Below are 11,967 nucleotides of genomic sequence, written 5' to 3'. Positions count from 1 at the left end.
AGAAAGGGCGTCGCTTGCTCTGGGCACCAGAGGGCGCTGATGCACCACTGAAAGCCTATTTTCCTGTTCGTAAGGGGAAGAATGACTGGATGATGGGGGGTTCAAAAGTGTTGGACAGAGGCTCTGCTATTTGATGAGTTCTGTCATTAAACAGCCATACTGAAGTAAAAAAGTGTTTCGGGTCAATGACACCCCATCAGTGTCCCAGATTTGGGGGCGAAGCTGCTTTGCCTCCTCACAAATAGCAGGCCTGGTAAGAATGATACACACATTGTAATTCAACTCAGCAACAAACCAGGATGCCGACTGGAACCTCGTATCACCTCTGGTGACACAAGACCACCCCTTAGTTGTTTCTCCATGACGATGAATGTATTTGTTTCTCCTTCTTCCAGCGTAATATATGGCATCTTCTCTCAGCTGTGCCATTCCGCAATATATAAACGGGAAGAATGAATTATTGTCCACAGTCCCAACACCTGCAGAACCTCCTTCTCCTTTCCCCCTCCTTCTCCCCACCCCTTGCCTCCCTCTTCTCATTTAAACTTATAAAAATATATTCTGTAATGAGCACAGCACGCTGCTCTCCACAAGTTTGATGGGCAAAGTTGTGTCTATTATCTTTGCTTGCTTTCAGCTGAAAATAATCAAATACAGTGGTGCCTCACATAGCGAGGTTAATCCGTTCCGGATTAACCTTCGCTATAGCGAAACATTGCTGAACGGGACAGGGAAAGCCATTGGAACGCATTAAACATTGTTTAATATGTTCCAAAAGGCTCCTTAACTCACCGTTCAGCGAAGTTTCCTATGGCCAGCAGCCATTTTCGCGCCCTCGTTAAGCGAGGGGAGGGCATGAAAACGCTGCACGTGGCCATTTTGGGGCTTCCGGCGGCCATTTTGTCCGCCGAACAGCTGATCGTCGGGGCTTCGTTTTGCGAAGATCGGTAAGCGAAACGCTTACCGATCTTCGCAAAGCGAGTTTCGCCCTATCTAAAGCTCGTTGAGCGATCACATTAGCGATCCCAAAAAAGGGATCGCTATGCGATTTCGTTGTTGTACGGTGCACTCATTAAGCAAGGCACCACTGTATATACAGTATTGGATTTCCTTGACCCTGGTTAATTGAAAAAATATCAGAGACAGGTTAATGGAAAGAAATTAGTTCTGGCACCCTTCACCCTTTGCTATGGTGATAATTGTTCTTCAAGGATCTTCTTATTTTTATATCCTATTCCCTCTCTTCCAAACATACACCAGATGCCAATGGCAACATGGTTTGAGTTGTGTGGGGGTGTGTGAAAATACTCATGGGGGCCTCGTGACTTGCTCAGACCGTCCTCTGCCTTTGTCTGATTTCTTGGAAACCACCTGATTTATTTTATTTTATTTTATTGCTGCTCTCCAGCAGGGAGCAGTGGAGAATCATGAAAAAAACCCATCATGTTTATAGTTAAAAGTAAGTCCGGGTTGGTGGGGCAAAAGGAGGAGGAAGGTTACTGAAGAGAAAACTTCCCTTTTCTCTACCTATCCATTTTCTTTCACCCCATCTCTCATCAGCTCACAGCTCTTTCCCTCCCCATCTTTTGCTATGTGGCATTAATTCTGCTGCTGTGACATATAGCCAAAATTTTGATGTCTAAATTTAACAACTTCCTTTTCAGGATGATGACTTCATTAGCACTACCAGTTGTTGCCCATTTTCTTCAAATGTCAAAAGTATGAAAATCTTTATTTTAAAGGTGCATCTGGTGGGAGAGAGAGAGAGAGAGACTATAGAACATTTGAGAGTATTATTCAAGCTAACTTTTAATCTGATATTTTTAAAATTTTGCATCAGCTTCACGGTCCATCACTCATGCTTAAATTGTGTCTATTAAAACTTTCATTTCATGGGCACCTGCAGCTTTTGATTGCTGTATAAGAAATCCACCCCCCCTTCTTGTCATGCACGATGAAAAAAACTATACAGTATTTCCTTATACTGTATGTTCTGCCTTATTAGCTGTCCTATATCTGTTATGAATTCTATTTCTTATTTTATATATGTCCAGTGCTGATAAGGAAAATCTGGCTTCCAATCCCGCACACAATGTTGAGACGTGTCTCATCTCATCTTGACCAACTTTACAGGGTGGTTACAGGAGCGGGATGAGAGTGAATGTTGTCAGATCCTTCCCGCAAACCTGGATGTCGAGTAAACTGAATATTATACATTATATTAATATATAATTCATCAACAAAAACAGCCCTCACTGCACAAGGGTTGACAGAAACAAAGAGAATCTCAACTGGAAAGCAAAGCAGGCATTTTGCTTGCTTTTAAGCAGCAAATCCTGAATCACGGTGCCACCACAAACACACAGGATGTGGCTCTTTTCCCCTCACAACTCAGGTTTCAAGAGAGTTCAGCCTGTCGCCGTGTGTTTGAGGCACCTGTGAGGGAAGCAAATTTGCTAGCTTGCTTTCCGCCTGGCCCAGGGCAGCTTTTTTTTTTTTTTTTTTTTTTTTGGCATGGACCTTGGGCTCCCTGGGTGGCTGGTGAGCGTAGCTTCTCTGGCAGATATTTTCTCAATTGCTCCCAAGCGAAGCAGCGTAACTGGTGCACGGCTGCAGCTTTCGGTTTCTGGCCTCGCCCGAAACAAGACTCTTGATCTGAAGCGTTTTAAGTTGAAATGTGGCTGGAACGGAAGCCATTTTGTGCAGGTCCTGCTGGGCAGAAAGGAGGGGACACAAAATGGCGGCATGATCCTGGCAGCCCCTGCCTCAAACGTTCGCCTGATCCCTTCACAGAATCATCTTTGTCACCTAGTTCGAAACATTTAAACATCTCAGGCTAGAATTTCCACATCCCAGAGAAGGAGGAACACTGTATCTGCCACAGTTCTCACCCCAGCAATTAAAAAACTGTCACCAAGATTCTGTGACAGGACAGGAAAAAATATGGCTGTGTCTTGTCAGAGGAATATAATGCACTGTGCTGTCTGTACATGGTTAGAAACAGATCTTTACACTGATACCTTTCGAAAACAGTTTTTGCCATGGAGAAAAAATGGCCAGAACATGCTCAGAGGCACTGTGTCCTCAAGTTCATTCAGCAATTAAAGGATTTTCACTACACACTCAAAAATGAAAACAAAGTACTGTGATAATCTAAAGACCAATAAATTCTTTTTCAGTGTGAGGTTTCATAAGGACAACCAACGTCTTCTGACTCAGAGAATGAAATATTTAGCCCTAGGTTTCTACACACAGTGGACATGGTTGTGGGGAGATGGATCAGGTGAAGAAGGACACAGGCACAGATAATGATCTTTAAAAGCGACAACAGATTACAACTAGCCATGCATGTGAAGAGCGTAGATTACATAAACATCCTGACCATGGCCAGAGTGATGAGGTGTTTTGAAATGCGAAGATGTTGAATCAGGAAGTGGTGTTTTGTTTTTGTTCTCTAATCATGTTTTAATTGTGAGACCAGAGTTTTGCCAGAGGAAATGACTTTGGCTTTATTAGCAAGATTGTAAAGGAAACTATCTTATTCATACAGACAGGGGGGTTAAAAAAACAACAACACACTGTGGCGTTCACCCAGGTCATGAATATTCATTTGCTATTTGCATAGACCAATGGGAGTGCTGGAGGGGGCAGAGTCAAAAGGGATAAGAGACTCAGCAGAAGGAGGGGGGAGTTTTAGATAAGGTTTAGATAGGGTTTTGAGATGGAGAATTAGAGTGTTAATTAGAGCAGTGGTCCCCAACCTTGGGCCTCCAGATGTTCTTAGACTACCACTCCCAGAAGCCTTCACCACCACTTCTGCTGGCCAGGGTTTCTGGGAGCTGAAGTCCAAGAACATCTGGAGGCCCAAGGTTGGGGACCCCTGAATTAGAGAACTGAGAGAGTTTTGGAGTTTGGGTGGGAGAGCTGTGGTTGATGGTGGATAAAGAAGAATGTTTGTTTGAGTGAACAACATTGCTTGTTCTGTCAACACCTGTATCAATAAACAATTTCTATTTGGTTCTTCTAAAATGACATATGGCCTGGACATCTATCATTAATAATAGGTTGTTGTTTTGTTGTTTAGTCGTTAAGTCGTGTCCGACTCTTTGTTACCCCATGGACTGTTGGAAAACCCTGCTCAAGCTGCTTTCCATTTCAGTGAAGAGCAAACTCTCCTGGCAGAGAAGGGGCAGCTGCCAGCGGGTGGGGTAACTCCCTCATTCTGCCTTTTTCTTCCCTTTTCTCCTCAGTCTTCAATCTCTCTTCTCCCCTCCCCCCATTCCTTGCTCAGCAATGCAGCAAAATGTTATCTGCTGTTATGGCCAAAGACAGTTTGTGAATGGGTTTGCTTCTCTCCATGGGCGGCCCCCCCAAGGCTGGCTTGAACCTTTAACAGATTCTTTTTTATTAATCAAAACTTCTTGTTCCACAGCTTCAAACGGATCAATCAAACTCAACTTAGGAAGAACTTTATAACTCTTAACCCTCAATTCAGGTGTAGTCCACTCACTTCTTATATTGGGGCTGGCCCAAACCGCTTGCGATCCGTCATTGGCCTCAACGGGGTGGTCCTGACCGTGCAGATCGTCCCACAACAGGGATGCCTCGCCCAGTCCCCCTCGCACAGTTGTTGTTGTATTAAAGAGGGACTGGGACAAATCACCCTCCGTCCCCCACGCTGGTTGTGGGGGTAAATGACCACCGTCCATTCTAAGGCTTCAAGTTTGCCTTCAGCAGCATTCTTTCCCACAGGGTCTGGTAGAAGACCACCTCCAGTGCGAAGGTTAGGGAATTCTTTCAGCAGCCTGACAAGACATTCGTGCTCTCCTTCTGGTTCGGTCTGCACTGTTTTCTCTACCCTCTCTTTCTGTGGTTCAACCGTTATCTGAAAAGCCTGTGCAGTCTCTCCCTCATTTAAGACCTCCTCCCAGATAATCAAATCTCGCTCCACCCCTTCATCATCTGCCAAGCAAACCTCCAAAGCCCGTCGCTCCGTTTGTTGTTCTTGTTCAGTCTCCACTAGAACCCCCTCTATCAGCCGCGGTCTTCTCTGGGGGCAGTCACCCTGGAGGACAGCACACTGTGGGCTCCTTGCCGATATCATTTTGTGGTATATACCTTGTGGCCAGGTATATATTGGAACCACAAAATGAAGCATCCACACCAGAATCAAAGAACATGAGACACTGCAGACTAAAAGAACCAGAAAAATCTGCAGTAGCTGAACATGCCCTAAAACAAGCAGGACATGAAATTCTATTTCAAAATACTGAAATACTGGACAACACCAGCAATCATTACGTCAGACTGCACAAGGAAGCCATTGAGATCCACAAGCACCAGCAGAACTTCAACAAAAAAGAGGAAAGTTTGAAACTCAACAAAACTTGTTTACGGCTCTGAAAAATACAGTGTACAAAAGGTCAATGAATTCTACCCAGCCACAAGGACCAGTGATCACTACACACAAAAGACCAGCTCATGACACCCATCAATCACAGTGACAGATAATCTCTCCCCCTTATCACAACAATACACCCACAACAAGACACACTAATCACCCAGCTCCTTATCCACCTCTTCGAAGACAATGTTGGGATTGTTTTTGAGGTGATGGATGGCATCTCGTTCTGTCCAGCTGAGATGGTGTGGCAAGTCCTGTTGCTCGGTGATGATCTCTGAGCACTGTGGTGGAAGTGCTTGATATGGAAGTCCGGTTCCTTGTTCTGACCTTCAGGAGCAGTCATGCAGTGTTGTTCTTTCTGTGGTGCTGGGAAAAAGATGGGGATAGGATTGCAGCTTGAGATTGATAAAAAAAAGAGTTAAGGAGTACCTCACTACTTTTAATGTGTTCAAATCCCTGAAGCCGGAAGAATGCATCCCAAGATATTGAAGGAACCGGCTGAAGAGATCACAGAACCTCTATCAGGTTTTTTTTTAAGTCATGGAGGATGGGTTGAGAGCCAGATGACTAGAGGAGGGCTAACATTGTCCCTATCTTTAAATAGGGCAAAAAGGAGCAAACAGGACATGTAATAATGGGCTGAAGCAGCAGGAAACCAAATTTTATCTAAATATTAGGAAAAAATTCTTAACTGTTAGAGCAATACAATGGAAACAATGACCTCAGGAGGTGGAGAGCGTTTCAACGTTGTTTCAACACTGGAAGCATTCAAGAGATAATTGGACAAACTTCTGTGAGATCTGTTTTGACTTGGATGCCTGCATTGAACAGGGGTTGGACTCCATGACCTTAGAGGCCCCTTCCAACTCCATTTTTCTATAATTCTTGTTTCTAGCCTATCAAGCTGTATCAAGGACCACATCTCCCTTATGATCCTACATTATTCTGTGATTCTGAGTTCATGTTTGTGCACTCTCCAATGCAGAGGGCTGATTCTGTAGTTGTCGTTCGAGATCTGCAGTATCTTTCCAGGTTTTCATTTCTTTGCTGTATAGGATGCTGATTAGGTGGTTCACTAATTGTTTGGAGAGTGTTGCATAATCTTTCACCACAGTCGGTGGGACATGTGGACTATAAAGTGTTTTTCACTGTAACGTAAGGAACATGGTGTCTATTTGTACCTGGGGAAACTTCATGAGGTTGCTGGATCTCCACCATTCTGCTGAATCCCCTGCCTTTCATACTTCTCATTTTTAAAGTGGTGGCCAAGTTAGGCTCTGCTAGCCTATCTTGTACAGGTTAGACATTTTTGTCTCTTATTTTGGGTAGCTTTGTGTTTGTTATTTCCCCCTCTCTAATAGGTTTGCTCAGAACAACGTAGCTATCACTTTGAAAGCTACAGCTTGCCCATTTTTGTAATTTTCTCAATTTTTTTTTCCAGTTTGAGAATCCAGTGAAGCACTTTTCACCTCACCCTGCTCCCCCCAAAGATAACAAAGAAACACAGAAAAAGAACTGGAAATGCTCTGACCGTTGGTGCTGTGGGAACAACCCGGGACTTTCCCACTTGACTCAGAGGCTGTTGTTTTGCTGGGTAGAAAAGAAGGGAGGGAAGGATGGGGGGGCACTCTGGGAAAGACTGTGGCAGACACTCCTGGACTGGAGTTCCCAACATTCCTCACTACTGGTTAGATTGATTAGGGATGATGGGAAGTGCAGGCGAATAACCCCAGAAAACAAACTCAAAAGGAGCCCGGAAGGTCCCAAATGCTCACCTCAGAATTGCTGTGACATGGACACACGGGTTCGTGCTATGATGGGATGTTCTCTCTCCAAGGGAAAAACAGCAAGTGAGCATTGATGGAAACCTCTTGTTTAATAGGCTGGAATCAGGGCTGTGTGTGTGTGTCTACTGCACAACATAAGGACCTTCCATTGGAATACAAGGAAGGAGATTGGGAGCTGAAGCAGAAGCTTGGCAAAGGGGCATCTGGCCTCACACACGAACTCCAGGACGAAGTGTAGCTGCCCCTGAGTTGGCAGGACTGAGCAGTCCGTGGTAGAAGTTTAAGTATTAAGAAAACTGTGGTGTGTGCCGGCTGTTGGTGAAGGAGAATAAAAATATTCTGATCCAGTCTTTTTCCATGGATTTCCACTGTATTTTGTTCAGCTGGCAGTCCTGTTTGTTTATTTAGATAGCCTTTCCACTTGCATTATTTCATCTCGCTTCTGCCTTGTGTGACCATCACATTAGGCCTGTAACTGGCCTTGCTTTCTTCAGGCCCCGATCCCTAGGCCCAGCTCCCGTTTAGAAAAAGAATGCACTGTTTTTCAAAGCTCTTAGTTGAGCACTGCAGGATAATTCCAACAATATATCCATGTGAACAACAGAAACAAAGTCAACCAGTGCAATGTATGAGGGTGCGATGTTACAGAAATTCTTGTCAGCCTTGGCCAATGTCCCCGTCTAAGTGGCTCCCAAGTACTCTTTGGAAGTGACTCCTCAACTTCTGAATTCCACCAAGTTACGGCTATTTCTGTTTCCAATTGAGAGAATGGGAAAGGAGGGGGGGATGAATTTAGAAACACAAATGCAGGCAGAGGTGCTGCGTTACCAGACTACGCCAGGGGCGTAATGGTGAAGTGAACTGCCCAGAGATTAAACCAAACAGACACTGTTGTGGTGTTGAAAATATTATTTACATTAAAGTCCATATATACAGGGGTAAATACAGCTTCTCTTGGTCTTTATACAGTCCTGGTCATTCACAGTAGTTCTTCAGTTAGCAATGGTAAATTACAGTTTTCAGTAACCAAAGATTGTTACCAATGTAAATAGTCCAGCATCCACGAAGTCTTCTCCTCTCACCACGGAGATAGTCTTCCTCCAGGATCTTCTCCTTGCAATATGGCAAGTCTTCATCCAACAATGCAGAATATACAGCTCTCAGCAACACAATCACCAGCAACACAACAGTACAACCACCCAAACTATCCAACAGCCCAACTACCCAAACTACCCAACAGTTTGTCTCTGTAAGCTTGGCTAGTTTTATTCTTGGTTTCTCCAATCAAATTGGTTGTCCCACAGCTGCCTCAATTAACTCAGCTGTGCTCCTTTGTTACATGTTGCTTACTAAATCTGATCCTGTAACAACTTATCCACTGAATTGCAATGAACAATTCCCTAGGTTGACTTTGAGACCTGTCAATCTCCTCCAATTGTTTATAGCAATTCTGTTACATACATTGTACATTGCCTTGAACATATACAGAGTTCTTTTTTACATTCACATACATACTTTATATCATTCCCAACATTTCACATGCTTTGTTATGTTTAGTTGGCCCCAATACTTTTGTCAAACAATCAGCTTTGTTATTTTCTGTTCCACAGTATACCAGTTCAATTAAACCATTTTCTATACTTTGCTTTACATTTTGGTACCTGATATCTGTGTGTTTAGATCTGCTTTTTACATTTGGTGAGTTTGCCATTTGTATGGCAGCTTGATTATCTTCAAAAACCTTTATTTGTGATTTTATATTCACACCCAGATCTTGTGCCAATTGTTTATAGAATACTAGATCTGTACACAATTCAGATAATGCTGCATACTCAGATTCGGCAGAAGACAACGATATAAATTTCTGTCTAGCTGTCTTCCAGCTTATCAAACTTCCTCCCAAATGCACAGTCATGCCTGATGTTGATCGTCTGGTTGTTAAATCACTACCATAATTTGCATCGGCATAAGCAGTGATAGACAGTTCTCCCACTGGTTCTAAATTTAGCCTTTTATTTTGTGCTTCCTTTAAATACCTAAGTACTCTTTTTGCTGATTGCATATGCCTTTCATTCGGCTTACTCACGTTCCTAGATAGCAGGTTTACAGCTATAGAGATGTCTGGCCTTGACCATCTGCTCAAATATAGTAAGCTGCCTACCAGTGATCTATATACATCAATATCACAATCTGGGCCACTAATATCTTCTTTCTCGAACTCTATGTTCATTGGAGTTGCTGCACCTTTACAATCCTCCATCTTATACTGTTTTAGGAGTTTTAATATTTTGCTCTTTTGGGCTATTTTAAATCCTTTCTTACTTCTTTCTATTTCTACTCCTAAGTAGTTACTTATTTCTCCTAAATCTCTCAATTTGTAGTGTCTCTTTAACATTTGGATTATTTCTTCAGCCTCTTTCTTACCTTTGGTAAATATGGCTAGATCATCCACAAATACTAATATTATAGCTTGTGTTCTCTCATTTATGAATAAACAAGGGTCAGCCTTTCCTTGCACAAAACCATTATCTTTTAAAGTTTTAGTTAAATGTTGGTTCCATTCATGGCCACTTTGTCTGAGACCATATAGACTTTTTTTTCAATATCCAGCATTTACCTTCACTTTCAATTCCTGGTGGAATTTCCATATAAATTATGTGTTTCAGGTCAGCATATAAATAGGCTGTTTCTATATCAACATGCCTGGTCATGAGATTATGCTTGGCTGCATAGGTTAAAGCAAATCTCAATGTCTCTGGTCTTAGAGCCGGTGCAAAAACTTGATCATAGTCGTTTGAAGTTTGTGCATATCCTTTTGCCACTAACCTTGCTCTATACCTCACATTACCATCGGCATCCACCTTCCTTTTAAATACCCATCTGGAACCAATTATTTTTGATTTTTCAGGCAGTTTCACCTCCTCATAAACTTTCAGTTGTTTTAATGAATTTAACTCCTTCTCCATTGCCTCTTTCCATTTTATTTGTTCTTTCTCAGGCATATTACATATGTCATCATATGTCTCTGGTTCAGCCACATTGAGACAGTAATAGGTCTCAGGCTTGTACCTGTCTGGAGTTTTTCTCTCTCTGCTAGACCTCCTAGGTAATTCTCTGTCCTCCTCTAGAGTTTCCCTCCTTTCTGAGTTGGATGGAATTTCTTTATCTGATTGCATTTCCTCAGGTTCTACCTCTCCTTTAATTTCTTGCTCTGTTTGTGAGTCACTTTCATCTGCACTATCTTCACTACTTTCATTCCTTTCATGCAATTTAATTATTGTTTCTGGGGGTTTACATATTTTGTCCCAGTTACTGTGCTCATTAAAAGAAGCACTGCTACTTATTACAAGTTTGTTGGTATTTGGCAACCCAAACCTAAATGCTCTCCTATTTTGTTGATATCCAAGGAAATACATCAACCTGGCTTTCTTCTCTCCCTTTCTCCTTATTTCTTTTGGGATGTGAACCCATGCAGGAGATCCAAATACGTGTAAAAATTTTAAATTTGGTTTTCTCCCAGTCCAAACTGTGTAGGGTATATTGTTTATTCCACTGTGCCAAAGAATATTAATATAAAAATTCGCACAAAGTGTAGCTTCACCCCAATATTTCTCTGATAGATTACTCCCCCTAATCATTGCCTCAGCCATGTTCTGCAGAGTTTGGCCCCTTCTTTCAATAAAGGCATTCTGAGTAGGTGTATAGGGAGCGGCTCTCCTGTGAGTAATGCCATTTTTCTTTAATATTGCTTGAAATTTGGCATTTGTAAACTCTGTTCCATTGTCAGTTTGTACCACCTTAACCTTTTTCCCTGTTTTACGCTCTACAAATTTGAGCCATTTTTCAAACTCTACATGTACTGCACTTTTATCTTTCATAAGATAACAGTATCCAAACCTGGACTTTTGGTCTTGGATAGAGAGAATGTATCTAGCTCCTCCTAATGATGCACTTTTGGGTCCAATTACATCAATTGACACCAAATCTAATATATTTTTCACTTGTACATCACTATGTTTCATTATAGGAGCTTTCTTACTCTTGGCTAATTGGCATGCTTGACAATTCACATATTCATTACATTGTTTTAGATTAACTCCTACTGAGTTTTCAATTGTTTTTCTAAGTGTTTTGTAGTTTGCATGTCCAAGTCTTTGATGCCATAAATGAATACAATCTTTGTGTATACATTTGTTCTCATAGACATTGTTAGCCTTAGTACAGTTTAGTCTATATAAATTATTTCTAGCATAGCAATTCAATTTTTCATTGTTCTTGCTAGTTATTATACATTTACTCTCATAGAAAGTGCTAACAAACCCATTCTTTGCTAATGAACTCACAGAAAGTAAATTATGCTTCAAATTTGGAACATGTAAAACATCTATTGGTCTAGCAATATAAGGCAATTTCACTTTACCTTTTCCCAGTACCTTAGCACTAACACCATTTGCTAAGCATACTTGTTGGTTGGATACAGGTTGGTAGTTAAATATTAGCTGTTTGCTCTTACACATGCTGGCAGTTGCTCCTGAGTCGACAATCCACTCTTCACCCTGTTCAGAGTTATAAATTTCCTCAGTCAGGCTTAGTGTTTCTCTCTTGCGTCTGGTTTGTTTTTCTTTTCCTTTCTTAAATTTACAGTCTTTCATCAGATGTTTTCTTGAGCCACAGGAAAAACAGCGTTTTCCAGAATGAATGCTTGCAGCTGTGTCCCCCTCCTCCTCACTTTCTTTCAGCTTATCACGTTGATTAGTGAGTTTGGAGTCTCGGAGC

The sequence above is a fragment of the Pogona vitticeps genome, chromosome 2 (assembly GCF_051106095.1).
Source record: "Pogona vitticeps strain Pit_001003342236 chromosome 2, PviZW2.1, whole genome shotgun sequence".
Lineage (NCBI taxonomy): Eukaryota > Metazoa > Chordata > Lepidosauria > Squamata > Agamidae > Pogona > Pogona vitticeps.
The sequence above is the reverse complement of the archived record's forward strand: the minus strand, read 5'-3'. Positions refer to the sequence as shown.